The 12796-nt window shown below is 40.2% G+C and overlaps 1 long non-coding RNA gene across 1 annotated transcript in view; it reads left to right on the forward strand.

The window, feature by feature from the left end:
- Positions 1 to 12796, forward strand: part of LOC121394187 — a 47183-nt gene that overhangs the window by 11950 nt on the left and 22437 nt on the right. The gene's annotated exons all lie outside the window — the stretch shown is intronic.

A 12796-nucleotide genomic window follows, 5' to 3' on the forward strand; every position in this document is an offset into this window, starting at 1 on the left:
TGTGGTGAGAATAGTCCAGTGGTGTATTTGCGAAACCCCTCTAGCCTCTTTGTCTATGGGGTCCTTGAAACTGGCAGCGTCCGGGACTGGGATGGTAGTGGACTTGGCTAGATTAGAGATAAGGGGGGTCCACAGTGGGGGAGAGGGACCAACTATCTGTGTCTTCCTAGGGATAGAGAAGTGCAAAGTATCTCTTGTAGTGCAGAACATGCAACAGCGCACTCTGCACTAGTAAAATGGCCCCCCTTTTTACCGCCTGACCCCAAAGAGGTAAGTGTGAAGTGGGTGGAATCGGGGTTTTTGCATCAGATGGCAGCAGCCCCAGAGATGCCCCCGTATCAGAAGACAGAACATGAGGTAGGAGAGGATAGAGGGTGGCACAGGATGGCAGATAGGAGAGAATATATAGGGTGTGATGGACTCCAGTTGCACCCCCATGCAAGAGAAGTGACAAGCAGGGGAGGGAGCTACACGAGGTTCAGGTAAGGGCAGAGATACATGTGCTAACAGGGAGCTTACAGAAAGGCTATTTATGAATGTAAGTGCAGTGTACAAAGTGCAATTTTGGAACCAACTCAATGTGGTTTTTTTTTTTTATATTTACTCTGGTACATTTATTGAATGATAAAGTCCAGGTTTAGTTAAAGGTTACAGTTGTTAATTGACTGGTAGGGTTACAGAAGTCACCTATAAAATATAAATTACATGGGTGAAGCATAAGGTAACATTTTGCTAATGGAGCTGAGCAAATAACAGGTATTCTCCTGTACTAAGCACAATTCAGCTTGATTAGCCCCTACGTTTCCTCATCTCCTGTAAAGAGAGGTACCCCAACACTTGGCCAGCATTGATATTTCCCTGTACAAAACACAGTTCAGCAGCAGGGAGTTGCCATGTCCATTGAAATAATTTAATTTAACATACTGGTATCCCAGAAAATCTTTATTTCTGCACTGATTTCCGAGGATATCCTTCTATATTATCATACTGAATTTGGACGCACGTGCCATCGTCACTTCTATGAAGTATTCTCAGATGCACAAAAAACCCTGGTCAGATGCGCAAACTGTTACTTCATACGCCTTTATTTACCAACTTCTTCAGCGCGGTCTGTTAAAGCGTGTGGAATTAGCAAAGGTCCAATATTGCAATTCCTCCTTACTGACAGGCTCTAAAAATACTTTGGATCTTCTCTTGCCTGGGAGTTGCATCCTCTTTGCTACCAATGCTGACAGACACCTTCCAAAACAGTAATGATTTGGTAGTTTGACTTTACCTGCCATTAAAAAGTAGGGTCAAGCGCTTGTCTAGATATAAAGCGTTATTTTGTACCTGTATGTTCGGGGTTAATTGATTTCCTGCAGTGTCATGCTCATTACTATTTTTCTGCCGTGACTATGCTCTGGTGTCTGGGGTTAATTCCAAATAATAGGCATTTTCTGCTGTGACCTTAATAGAATGTCTGGCATAAATGCAATGCTCATAGTCCATTTCTAAAGTGACCTTACTGGAACTTCAGGGGTTAATATAGTGCTCATTATGGTGAAAAGGAAGTGGCCTAGTTTTCCCATGCCATATACATAGTAACATAGTAAGTTAGGTTGAAAAAAGACACACATCCATCAGGTTCAAACATTTATGAGGGAAATGTAATAAAAGCTCATGCCGCTCTCAGACGTGGCCACACTGACACTGCGGGTCAGGTTTTGTATTTGCCTCTTGATAAATAATAGTAATCACGGATTGGTGCTCCTGCCCCAGTTCTATTCCTCCTCTTCTATCAGCGGCAGTCAAGGAAAGAGACCGCGCCCGACATTAAACCCACCGCTGCCTCAGGAAGCACAAGCAGCACAGCACCCGCACTGCCAGCAAACCCCCCCGAGGCCATGAAAACCAAAGCCATTCGCAAGCTGACCTTTGAAGATGAGGTGATAGCATCCCCGGTGCTCGGTTTGAAGATCAAGGAAGGACCAGTAGGACCCCGACCCCTAGGGGAGTTCATCTGGCTCGGGAGTTACACTGATCTCTGCCGGGGCCCTCATGGACCTCGGCCATTTTCTAAAGGTTGCTTAGGGTTCATTGGCGAATTACCACTGTTATCCCTATAGCTGCCCTCCATTGCTCTTTATTACCAGCACCCAGTCACGAATAATATCTCTGTGTGCTGCTAGTGATCTTCAGTTCCTCCGTAAGTGGTGAAATTGTACCGGACCGTAATGGAATACCATAAATCTGTATCCTGTTAAAAAGACATACTACTGCCTGTAGTAAGGAGTTGCCTGCTCATTCCTTGCGGTATGTCCTAGTAACGACAACTACTATTATTAATTCCTTGTAGCAGGTATATGTTATTACCCCATATTCACTGGTAACACAGATTAAGAGTATTGTCATTCTGCCACTTGACAAAGAAACCAAAAGCAAACAAACAGCAAGTCATCAATATATCTCAGCATTTGGCGAGATTGCAAAACAAGCAAATCTTTCCCCCCTATGCCCACCTTGATACAACAAAAGAGATAAAGGTTGTTGGGGACCACATCGTTGATAAGTGTTGGCAGATAAGATGCTAATTTGAGCTTGCCATAGACATGAAGATTTTATTCTTAAAATGATGATGAACCTTCGGATAGTGATTTTTCCTTTTTAATGTACCGATCTACAACTAACCATTTTTGATTTAAATAAGAAGGAAAAATAACAAGTCCAGACAAGGTCCAAAAATTGTATAAAACTTTGCTTCATACAACTATATCTTTCCATGTATGGCCAGCTTAAGTCTAAATGGGCCAGAATTGACATCTTAAAGACGTAGTTCATCTTTAAGTTAACCTTAAGCATGTTATAGAATGGCTAATTTTTGGCAACTTTTCAACTGGCCTTCATTGACCCCAACTCAAAAACAATGTTCTGTAAGGCTATAAATGTATTATTACTGCTACTTTTTATTACTCGTCTTTTTATTCAGGCCCTCCCCTATTCATATTCCAGTCTCTTATTCAAATCAGTGCATGGTTGCTAGGGTAATTTGGAGCCTAGCAACCAGATAACTGAAAAGGCAAATTGGAGAGCTGCTAAATAACTAAAAAAAAACATAATAAAAAATAAAAACAAATTGCAAATTGTCTCAGCATATCACTCTCTATATCTTACTAAAAGTCAATGTAAAGGTGAACAACCCCTTTAAATCTGCCTGTGTATGGCCACCCCCACTATTGAAGGTGTGGGAGATGCATTAGGGCCATAGTGAAGTGTACAGTGTGAAAAATGCGATTTTCAGAGAAAGAATCCCATTACTTTCAGCGCACACCATCCATTGATGACATTCATTAAAAGTGTCCAAACATGCTAGTGTATAGTGGTACTAAGTGGTATTGTATCCATCTTGCCTTTTCTGCTAAATTGTTTGCAAGTTCATCTATTGACTTTGATTTTAGTAGAAGTGATGTGCCAAGCACAACACCCTGCATGTCTACAATGACAATTCTGGGCAAGAACTATGTATCGTGGGGAAAGACATGCACATGCTCAGTATGTTCCGGGCTGCTGTTGGGACGCTAAATTTAAGGATTTACATAAATTATCAAAACAGCAGTAAGTCAGGTAACATCTGTCATGTAAGCTGATGCTGCAACAGCTGATTATGAAACCAAATGTGACTAAGCAGAATGCATGGATTTCTGTGTTGCCATGTAATGTAATGTGGAATGTATAGTTTTTGTATTACAGAAAATCTTTCCCCAGTTCTCAAGAGCCAACCGCTACATTAAAATGCAAAATAATTCTCCAATAGGAATCCCACCTGATCTGTGTAAACCTGCTTCTGTGTTCTTTGTTCCTACAGTTGGAGCTGTCAGTATTAAAGGAGAATTCAACCCTAACGGTAAAAAACTCCTACCCCCTACCCTACATAGACCCCCCCTTCCCCCCAGCCTAAGTGTTACCCCGGGCAAATGCCCCTAATATTTTACTTGCCCTTCAGTGCAGATTCAGGCATCGGCGCTCAGCCGCTTTGATAATCTTCGGAATGAGACCAGGGTTTCGCAATTTCCGTGAGTTTCGATCCATGTGCATTGTCGCGATACAGGAAATTGCTCCAACTACGCATGCGCCGCCATGCCAGTCCCATTTCAAAGCGAAGAATGGGTTATTTAATGTTGATCTTCTAGTAGACTTAACATACAAAGATCCAAATTACGGAAAGATCTGTTATCCGGAAAAACCCAGGTCCCGAGCATTCTGGATAACAGGTCCCATATCTGTATAACAAAGCCAAAATCACATTATAATCTCTATATGTAGCTTAACGGCAAAATAACTGACAGTGATAACAACAAGCATTCTGATTGGTGAATTATCTTGCACCTATAATAAAGATTGTGGTCAATAGCATTTTCATGATGAATTATCTTGTATCTGCAATTAAGGTTATGGCCTATTGTGCAATGATTGGGTTTGATTCCCTTTAAGAAGATGAATCCTAAAGGGATTAATAATAATAAATGCTTATATACTTACTGATCCTTATATACTTACTGATCTGGAGTTAAATTGAAATAATACTTGGTGGGAATTGAGGGATCTGTAAATTGACGAATAGGATTTACCTGTTTTAATGGTGGAGTAATTATAGTTACATTTTGTTATTGTACATTCAATTATCTGCATAGTAGTGGGCATTTTGGTTTAACCTTTTGGCTGCCAACAACGTAGCTCCTACGTTCTTTTAAAAAAAAGCTTTAAGTGCCAAGAACGTAGGAGCTACGTTCTTTACTAAAACAGCGCTCTCTCTGCATGCACTGCAAAATGTATGTAAGAAATTTGGTGAGATAAGTGCGACCATATTAGATTCGTCAGAATGTGTACTTTCCAAAAATATATGGTTTTCTGGGGTGAACATACATTTTTGTACTTTTGCCCCTTGAAAAATGCTGTAAATGTACTGATTTTGCAGTATTTGGAATTCCAGAACTGATAACTCATATGGGGTGTCTTCTTTTTGGGGCCCCCGATACGTCACATACTTAGGTGTAACTATGCATATTGGGCATCAAACTGTTCAGTGGACACTGGGCTTTCATATTTAGGTTGTTTTATCTTGGTATATAATGATATGTGGGAGATACGATGCTGTAGACTGGACACTTTGAGGTAATTTTTCAAAAATTTTTTATAAAAACTGCTAACTTTAGGAAAGAATTGCAACTTGGTATTTTGGAGTACAAATATATATTTACCCATTTTGAACTCGTTAGAATCTGTTCTTTCCAATAAGGTGTAGTTTTTTTTAGGGTAAACCTACTGTTAGTGGAATGTTTGGCCTTGAAATCAGATGTATGCAGTTTTGTAGAGCGGTGCTTTGGAAATTTGGTAGTTTACTGCTTCAAAGTTTTTGATCTATAGAAGTAAGAAATCTCCATAAAACTATATATATTTGGTATTGGCGCGTTCAGGATATATGTGTTTTTATCATGTGAATTTTTTTTTTTTTATATACACTTAGAAGCCCATATCTTTTTACAGGAGTGGAATGACAACAAAATACTAGCATATTTTGAAAGCTTAGGTTGTCCTGAGTATAACGAAACCTTGTTTTCGTGGGTAAACTAAAAGACCCCCCAGGTAAGTCCCCTATAGTGAAAGAGCAAAAAATGTTCAAAAACGGTCTGGCAATAGAAGTTTCAACTTGGCCAAATTTGCTGGCAATGAAAGGTTAAAGGGGTTGTTCACCTTCCTTTTTTCAATTCAGTTGTTTATAGATTGTTCCCCAGAAATAAAGACTTTTTCCAATTACTTTTCATTATTTATTTTTTACTGTTTTTCCAAAATCTAAGTTTAAAGTTGTGTTCCCTGTCTGCGGTGTTTGAGTCTGTCAGCTCAGTAATTCAGGCGCAGACTCTAAACTGTTACAATTTTGCAACATTTAGTTGATACATTTCTCAGCAGCATCTCTGGAGTATTAGCAACTATTGTATCAATTCTAACAGCTGCCTGTAATGAAACCCAGAGATTCTGCTCAGCAGGGACAAAGATAAGAAATGTATCAACTAAATGTATCCATTTAAAACCGTTTACAGGGTCGGCGACCCCCCGTCCCAGGACTGCATCAGAAGGTGAAAAAAGACACTTTACACTTTAGAAAATAGAAAGTCATTGGGAAAAAGTCATTATATATGGTGATCTATCTGAAAACAACTAGTTCTTTGTAGATGAACCACCCCTTTAATTGGTGTTTGGTACAGGTACACATATATTGCAGATCCTTTCAAATTAATTTGGTTTAATGCTACATATTGGGGTCCAATATGACCTAGGGCAGGGGTCAGCAACCTTTACTAGCAAAAGAGCCATTTTGCCCCCTCTTCCACTAAAGAAAAATAGTCTGGAGCCGCAGAACATAACACAGCTTATAAACTTTAAAAAGTTTTAACCTTATTTTAATTTTAACTGTTACAACAACAGAATACAACAAACAGAAGTGCAGTGCAGTGTGTATGCGTAGGGCTACTTTGAAATAAATTAAACACTGAATAGCCCTATTAAATGCTAGTGTTCTCATCTGTTTAATGTGACTTCTGTTTCTGAAGCTCCATGCTGATCTTCCCTCTCTTGTCTTGAGTGTGTGACCGCAGTAATGAATCATCTTGCTGCGGCTCGGTCTTGCCTGTCACTCCTGGGACGTCTATACAGCCCTATCACCTGCTGGCGGCTTCCTGAGTGTGCGACCGTGGTAAGCTAACCGTTAGTTTAACGTGGCTGCACACTCAAGAAGCTGCCAGCGAGGGCTGTATAGATGACGTGACAGGCAAAGCCGCAAGACCGAGCCGCAGCAAGCAGGATGAAGAGCCGCATGAGGCTCCGGAGCCGCAGGTTGCCTACCCCTGACCTAGGGAAGCCAAAAGGTTGGACACCCCTGTAAGATCTCGTGGGCTTGGTCGTCTGATCTTTTTTTATTCTGTAATTTGTTTTATTACAATGTTGTAAAACACAAAAACACCAAAAAATTTGATAAAATACTATAGACATGTTGTATCTTGCTGGCACTATATAAATAAATCATGAGCAAGAGTCCTCTAGTCTCATGTGTCAGTGCAGCCATTAAGGTTTAGCATGTGAAACTTCTATGTTTTGGATCACGGCTGGAACTAGGTGAAGGCAACACAGGCAGCTGCCCATGGCACAGTCTTTTTGGGAACAAACTACAGAATATGTGTATATACAGGGGTGATTCTGTGACCCTTGCCACCTGAGGAGGCTCCTGCAGTGCCTCCCCACACATCACTGTTGCATAGAGAGCAATTGTGCCTTTTGCACTAGAAGAGCCAAATTTCCTGTTTATTAACTGGAAATTCATCTCTTAAAATTACCTGTTTTTTTTACCTACAATGTTTTTTTGTTAAGATGGCACAGTGCTCTGCAACGAAGGTCTTAGGGTACCAGCCTGGAACACAAGCTTCACATTGACTCACATTTTAGCATTCTCATGTGTTTACAGCTTTACTTCTCCTTTAATTGGACTCTATGTGTATTTCATGAATTTTGTTGAAATGTTACAGTGAGATGATCATGGTTTATGGGAATGTAAATGTTGCTTTCAATTAATATGCAAAGCTGTAAAGGTGACAGACGCTTGGGTAACATACCTAAGGAACAGCTCACTGTGCAGCAGCCACAGAAACAAGCAGACCGTCCAAAATCTAAATCTTACCAAAATGAGCTTGACAAGATCGATTTCTATAAAGATCAGTTCATAGCCGCTCACCAATAAAGTAAAATGGCATCAGGCAATTATTCATATTGGTGATTTTATTTTAACAACCTGTTTAAATTCAAACATATTTAACAATATTCTGGAAGCAGACCAAGTAGATGTGGTGGAAGACTGGCAAGTTTATTAATGGGGATAATAGGCTTGAATGTGAAAGTCCAACATACTGTAAAACGTAGCACCAGAAAACTTCTAGATCCCTATCGGTGACAAAATGCAGTATTTCTGTGCAATTAAAGGCATAGTTCACCTTTGAGTTAAGTTTTAGTATGTTAAAGGATGGCTATTTCTAAGCAACTTTTCAATTTGTCTTCGTTATTTATTTGTTGTGGATTTTTAATTATTTGTCTTTTTCTGAACCCATCTAATCATAAAATGCTCTGTAAGGCTACACATGTATTGTTATTGCTACTTTGTATTACTGATCCTTCTATTCAAGCCTCTCCTTTTCATATTCCAATCTCTTTTTCAAATCATTGCATGGTTTCTAAGGTAATTTGGACCTTAGCAACCGAGCTGCTGAATATAAAGCTAAATAACTCAAAAAGCACGAATAATAAAAGATTAAAACCAATTGAAAATTGTCTCCGAATATCACTCTCTAAAAATTGTTTCCGAATATCACTCTCTATTTATCAAGGGTCACATTTCGAAATGAAAAAACTTTGAAATTTAAATTCAAAAAAACCAACCGAAATGAAATATGTTTTTGTTTTTTTTGTCGAATAGGTCTGTTTTCGATCGAATAGGTCTGAATTCAGCCGAATTCGAAGGAATAGCACATTCAGTTTTTCCCAAAAAAGTCCACCAATTGTCCCCAATAGGCTAAAACAGCAATTCCGCAGGTTTTAGATGGCGAATGGTCGAAGTATAATTTGTAAAGAGATAGTCCATGATAAATTTCGAAATTTGAATTTTTTTCAAATCGAATTTGTACTATTCCCTAGTCGAAGTACACAAAAAATAGCTTGAAATTCGAATTTTTTTCATTCGAAAATTCACCTCGACCTTTGATAAATCTGCCAATAGTCAGAGTAACCATGTTTCCCAGCATGCTTTACCAACTGCATCTATCACTGTGTTGTAAAGAGATTCTGTCATGATTGTTATGGTGTAGTTTTTATTTCTAAATTACACTGTTTACACATTGATTCACTCTAGCATGTAAAAAATCATTCTGAATCCAACAAGTGTATTTTTTTGTTGTTGTAATGTTGGTGTGTAGGCAGCCATCTCAGGTAATTTTGCCTGGTCATGTGCTTTTAGAAAGAGACACTTTAGGGGGTAGATTCACTAAAGGAAGTAGTGGCTAACGCTAGCAGCAATTTTGCCAGTGTTGCACCCCCGCAGGGACATCGCCAGTTCAGTTGCAGGCGACAATTCACTAGCGAAAGGTTCGTTCACACTCTTATCACCAGGAGCATTTTTGCTCTGGTGAAAGGTCGTTACTCTGCAAATTCAGTTAAGTTTTTACTGAATGTTGCCTCTTTCGCCAGAGTTGACTTTGCCAACTCAGACCAGGCGAAGTGCTAAAAAGAAGCTAGATCTTCCTCAATCTTCTATCACTTACATCATATCCTGTGAGCCAAAAATGCATTAAAGTTTCAAAAACGCGGGTGACTTTTCCTTTTTGAAGCAGGATTGCCTGCAAAACTTTTTTTGGGTAACCGGTTTGCTCCAGACATTTCATAACATATGGAACATTCATTTTACAGTGGGCTCGTGTAGGGCATTATATTAACTCTCTTGTCTTTATTAAGGTTTCCTGGACATTGGTAAAAAAAGGTGGTAACGTCAAGCAGTTGCACCAACATTTATAATAAAGACGTCCAGACAACTTTAAATTACCCGCCCTATGCAAATCGACCTAAGCGCAAGATCACTAGCGGATTTTCGCTAGGCACGAACGCTAGCACATCTTTGCTAAGAAATACTCAAGTGGCGACTTAACGCTATTGACTTAACGCTATTGAAAAGTCGCCAGCATTCGGCGCCCTGTATATTAGTGAATTGGCATAGGCGTATTGCATTCGCTCCTGGCGAACTGGTGCGAGCCTGAAGCTGATGCAAATTCGCCCGTTAGTGAATCTACGCCTAAGATGGAACTGCTTTCTGGCAGGCTATTTTTTCTCCTACTCAATGTAACTGAATGTGTCTCAGTGGGACCTGGATTTTACTACTGAGTGCTGTTCTTAGATCCAGGCAGCTGTTATCTTGTGTTAGGGAACTGCTATCTGATTACCTTCCCATTGTTCTGTTGTTAGGCTGCTGGGGGGAAAGGGAGGGGGTGACATCACTCCAACTTGCAGTACAGCAGTAAAGAGTGAATGGAGTTTATCAGAGTACAAGTCGCATGACTGAGGGCACCTGGGAAACTGACAATATGTCTAGCCCCATGTCAGATTTCAAAATTAAGTTAAAAAAAACCTGTTTGCCCCGTTTGAAAAACTGATCAGTGGAGAATTCTGATGGATCAGCACTATTATATAAACTGATGTGTTTTGAAAATAAACAATCAACAGAGCCACTGTCAGGCACAGCGTTTGCACCCAATTCCAGAGGTTAAAAGAACTTTGCTTGTGTCCCTTCCCAGGACCCCATACGACAAGCACAGAGCCATGTGTGTAAAATTGGGGTTATACTATATTTCCAATATAAATCCCAGTTAGAGCTGAAGAATTTTTTATATGCAGAAAAATGGAGGTAAGAAGGACAAGTTAATGAACAGGGAAAACCAATTCAAGAGCAAATTGAAGCACAAAAGCCAAAATGAAAAAAATTATGTGGAGCAACTTTTATTGACAGAAATCACTACAAATGACCTCAACCTCTGAATACAATACTGTCAGTGGCTGGTCCTAGAGCTCATAGAGCCTATGCATGGGTTAATTGACTTCTTACCCACTCTTGCCTCCCAGCATCAGGGACATCACAAAATGGTTCGCAGGTGACGCTTAAGTCCCCCACTGAAAGAGTTCAGCAGGTCAGTAGACAGAATTAGTAGATAGATTGTCTGTGTCTATTTTCAATGTGGGTTCTTAGCTACCCATACCCTATACAGAGAGAAAATGAGAATGCAACATATTACATATAAGTTTAGGCCTTGAATCAATTAAAGTTCCAGATGTTTGAGGAATTCATCTGATCTTGCTATACTGCCTCATTATAATAACTATTTCTGCAATATAATCAGACAGAAACTATTACAGATCATTACTATGGAAGTCTTAAGGTGGCCATACACGGCAGATTAAAGACGCCGATATTGATCCTTTAGATCGATTTGGCAGCTTATCTGGCCATGAGTGGTTAGCTTAGCTTTGACAAAATATCTTGAAATAATATGCAATAGACCTCTGCCAAGGCGGCGTGACATAATTAGAAGTTTCTCCAATCTATGTACCAGTTGATCAGTCTTGAAAAAGACCTTTTAAGCAAATAAGTTAAATAACGAAAAATGTGACACTAGATGAAAATATATTTCACTCCATTGTTAAAAGGGTGTTCACCTTCCAAACACTGAACACTTTCAGTTCAATTGTTTTCAGATTGGAACTTTGATGTGAAAGAGGAAAAGTGCAAGAGCCGGGAGGGCTACAGAGTGGGAGGTGTAGTTGGTTGAGAAAAGTCAGGGCAGTGCAGGGGCTGCAGGAATCAGTGGGTAGTTGTGGAGTGAATGTAACTTGGAATGAAGTGCAGGAACTGGAGGTAGTGAGTGGGAAGTAGTAGGGTCAGGTGAATGTAGTTGGGGGCAGTGCAGTGAGTAGGTAGTAGTGGCTTCAGGTGAGAGTAGCAGGGAAGGGGAAGCAGCTGGTTTAGGAGGGGATAGGCCTATGGCTGGTGCAGGTGAATGGGAGCTACAGGGGCTGTAGGGAAGAAACAAACACTTTATTGTCTATGGGAAATTATTGGACACAGTCCAGGGATTCAGTAGATGAGGCATGTAGCTACTTGAGAACTTTAATGTGAGCATAATAAGTTAGTGTAAGGCTTAATACTCATATAGTGCTGAGAGAGAAGACAGAGGGTATAGAAGTGATATGACCACTAACTACACCCCTGATTCCCTAATTATTCCCTGGACACATTCAATGTGGCCACAACATTTTGGGGCTTTTGGCACTAGAATTTTATAAATTTACTAGACATTAAGCCCGTTAAATTAACGGGCGCTAGACGGTCCGTGGGGCACATGCGCAGTAGCGCAATCCCACGGACACAGGGACTGGACACTTCAACTTTATTATATAGGATACAGGCCACTCACAATATGCAAAAGCTACAATGTATACAGTATCTGCTTCAGTAAGATGTCATTGTTTGCATGTGTAAACTGTTATTTACAGTGGGGGCCTGGATGTCCATCAATACAAAGAAGGGATAATATTACTGATAAAAAAGATCAGACGTGGCTACTGAACAAAATAAGATGTGACATATAGTGCTACCCCCTTCCTTTACATGCCACTATAGGAAAGAGATACAGTTAGACGTGTGTGTGTGTTTAAATTATGTATTTGCTCCAGAGAGATGATATAGAGTTGGGGCAGAGCTACTGACAAGGATTTCACCAAGGCAGTGAGTAGGATTTTAGACGATTCAATTGTACTTTGAATTTACTAAGTATTTGCACATAAATCCCTGATTGTTCCCCTGCCTGGAACCAGACTCAAGTATATTTTATTTACAGTGCTCCTATTCTCAGTGTGATTGAACAGAAGGCTTTTGTCTGGATGCACCAATATATATTGCTCTTATTAAAGTATATTTAACCCAATAAGGTGCTCCTCCCTCTGTCAAAACTCCCACCTCCCCAGTGTTAATATTCAATCAGACACAGGGAATCCCCTGCTCCCTCCCTTATTTCCACTCTCTGCCCTGTGCCTTCCCCAATTCAGCCCTCCCCTATTCACCCGGCACATCCTCCCTCCCCCCTCCATGTGTCCTCCTCCATCTCTCCTTCTTAGTCAGGTGTGAGGGTTCTTTCATCCTACTTGCTATATTCACTCAGTATAAATGCCCCTCCCC

This window comes from Xenopus laevis, chromosome 5S, assembly GCF_017654675.1.
Source record: "Xenopus laevis strain J_2021 chromosome 5S, Xenopus_laevis_v10.1, whole genome shotgun sequence".
NCBI classification, from domain to species: domain Eukaryota; kingdom Metazoa; phylum Chordata; class Amphibia; order Anura; family Pipidae; genus Xenopus; species Xenopus laevis.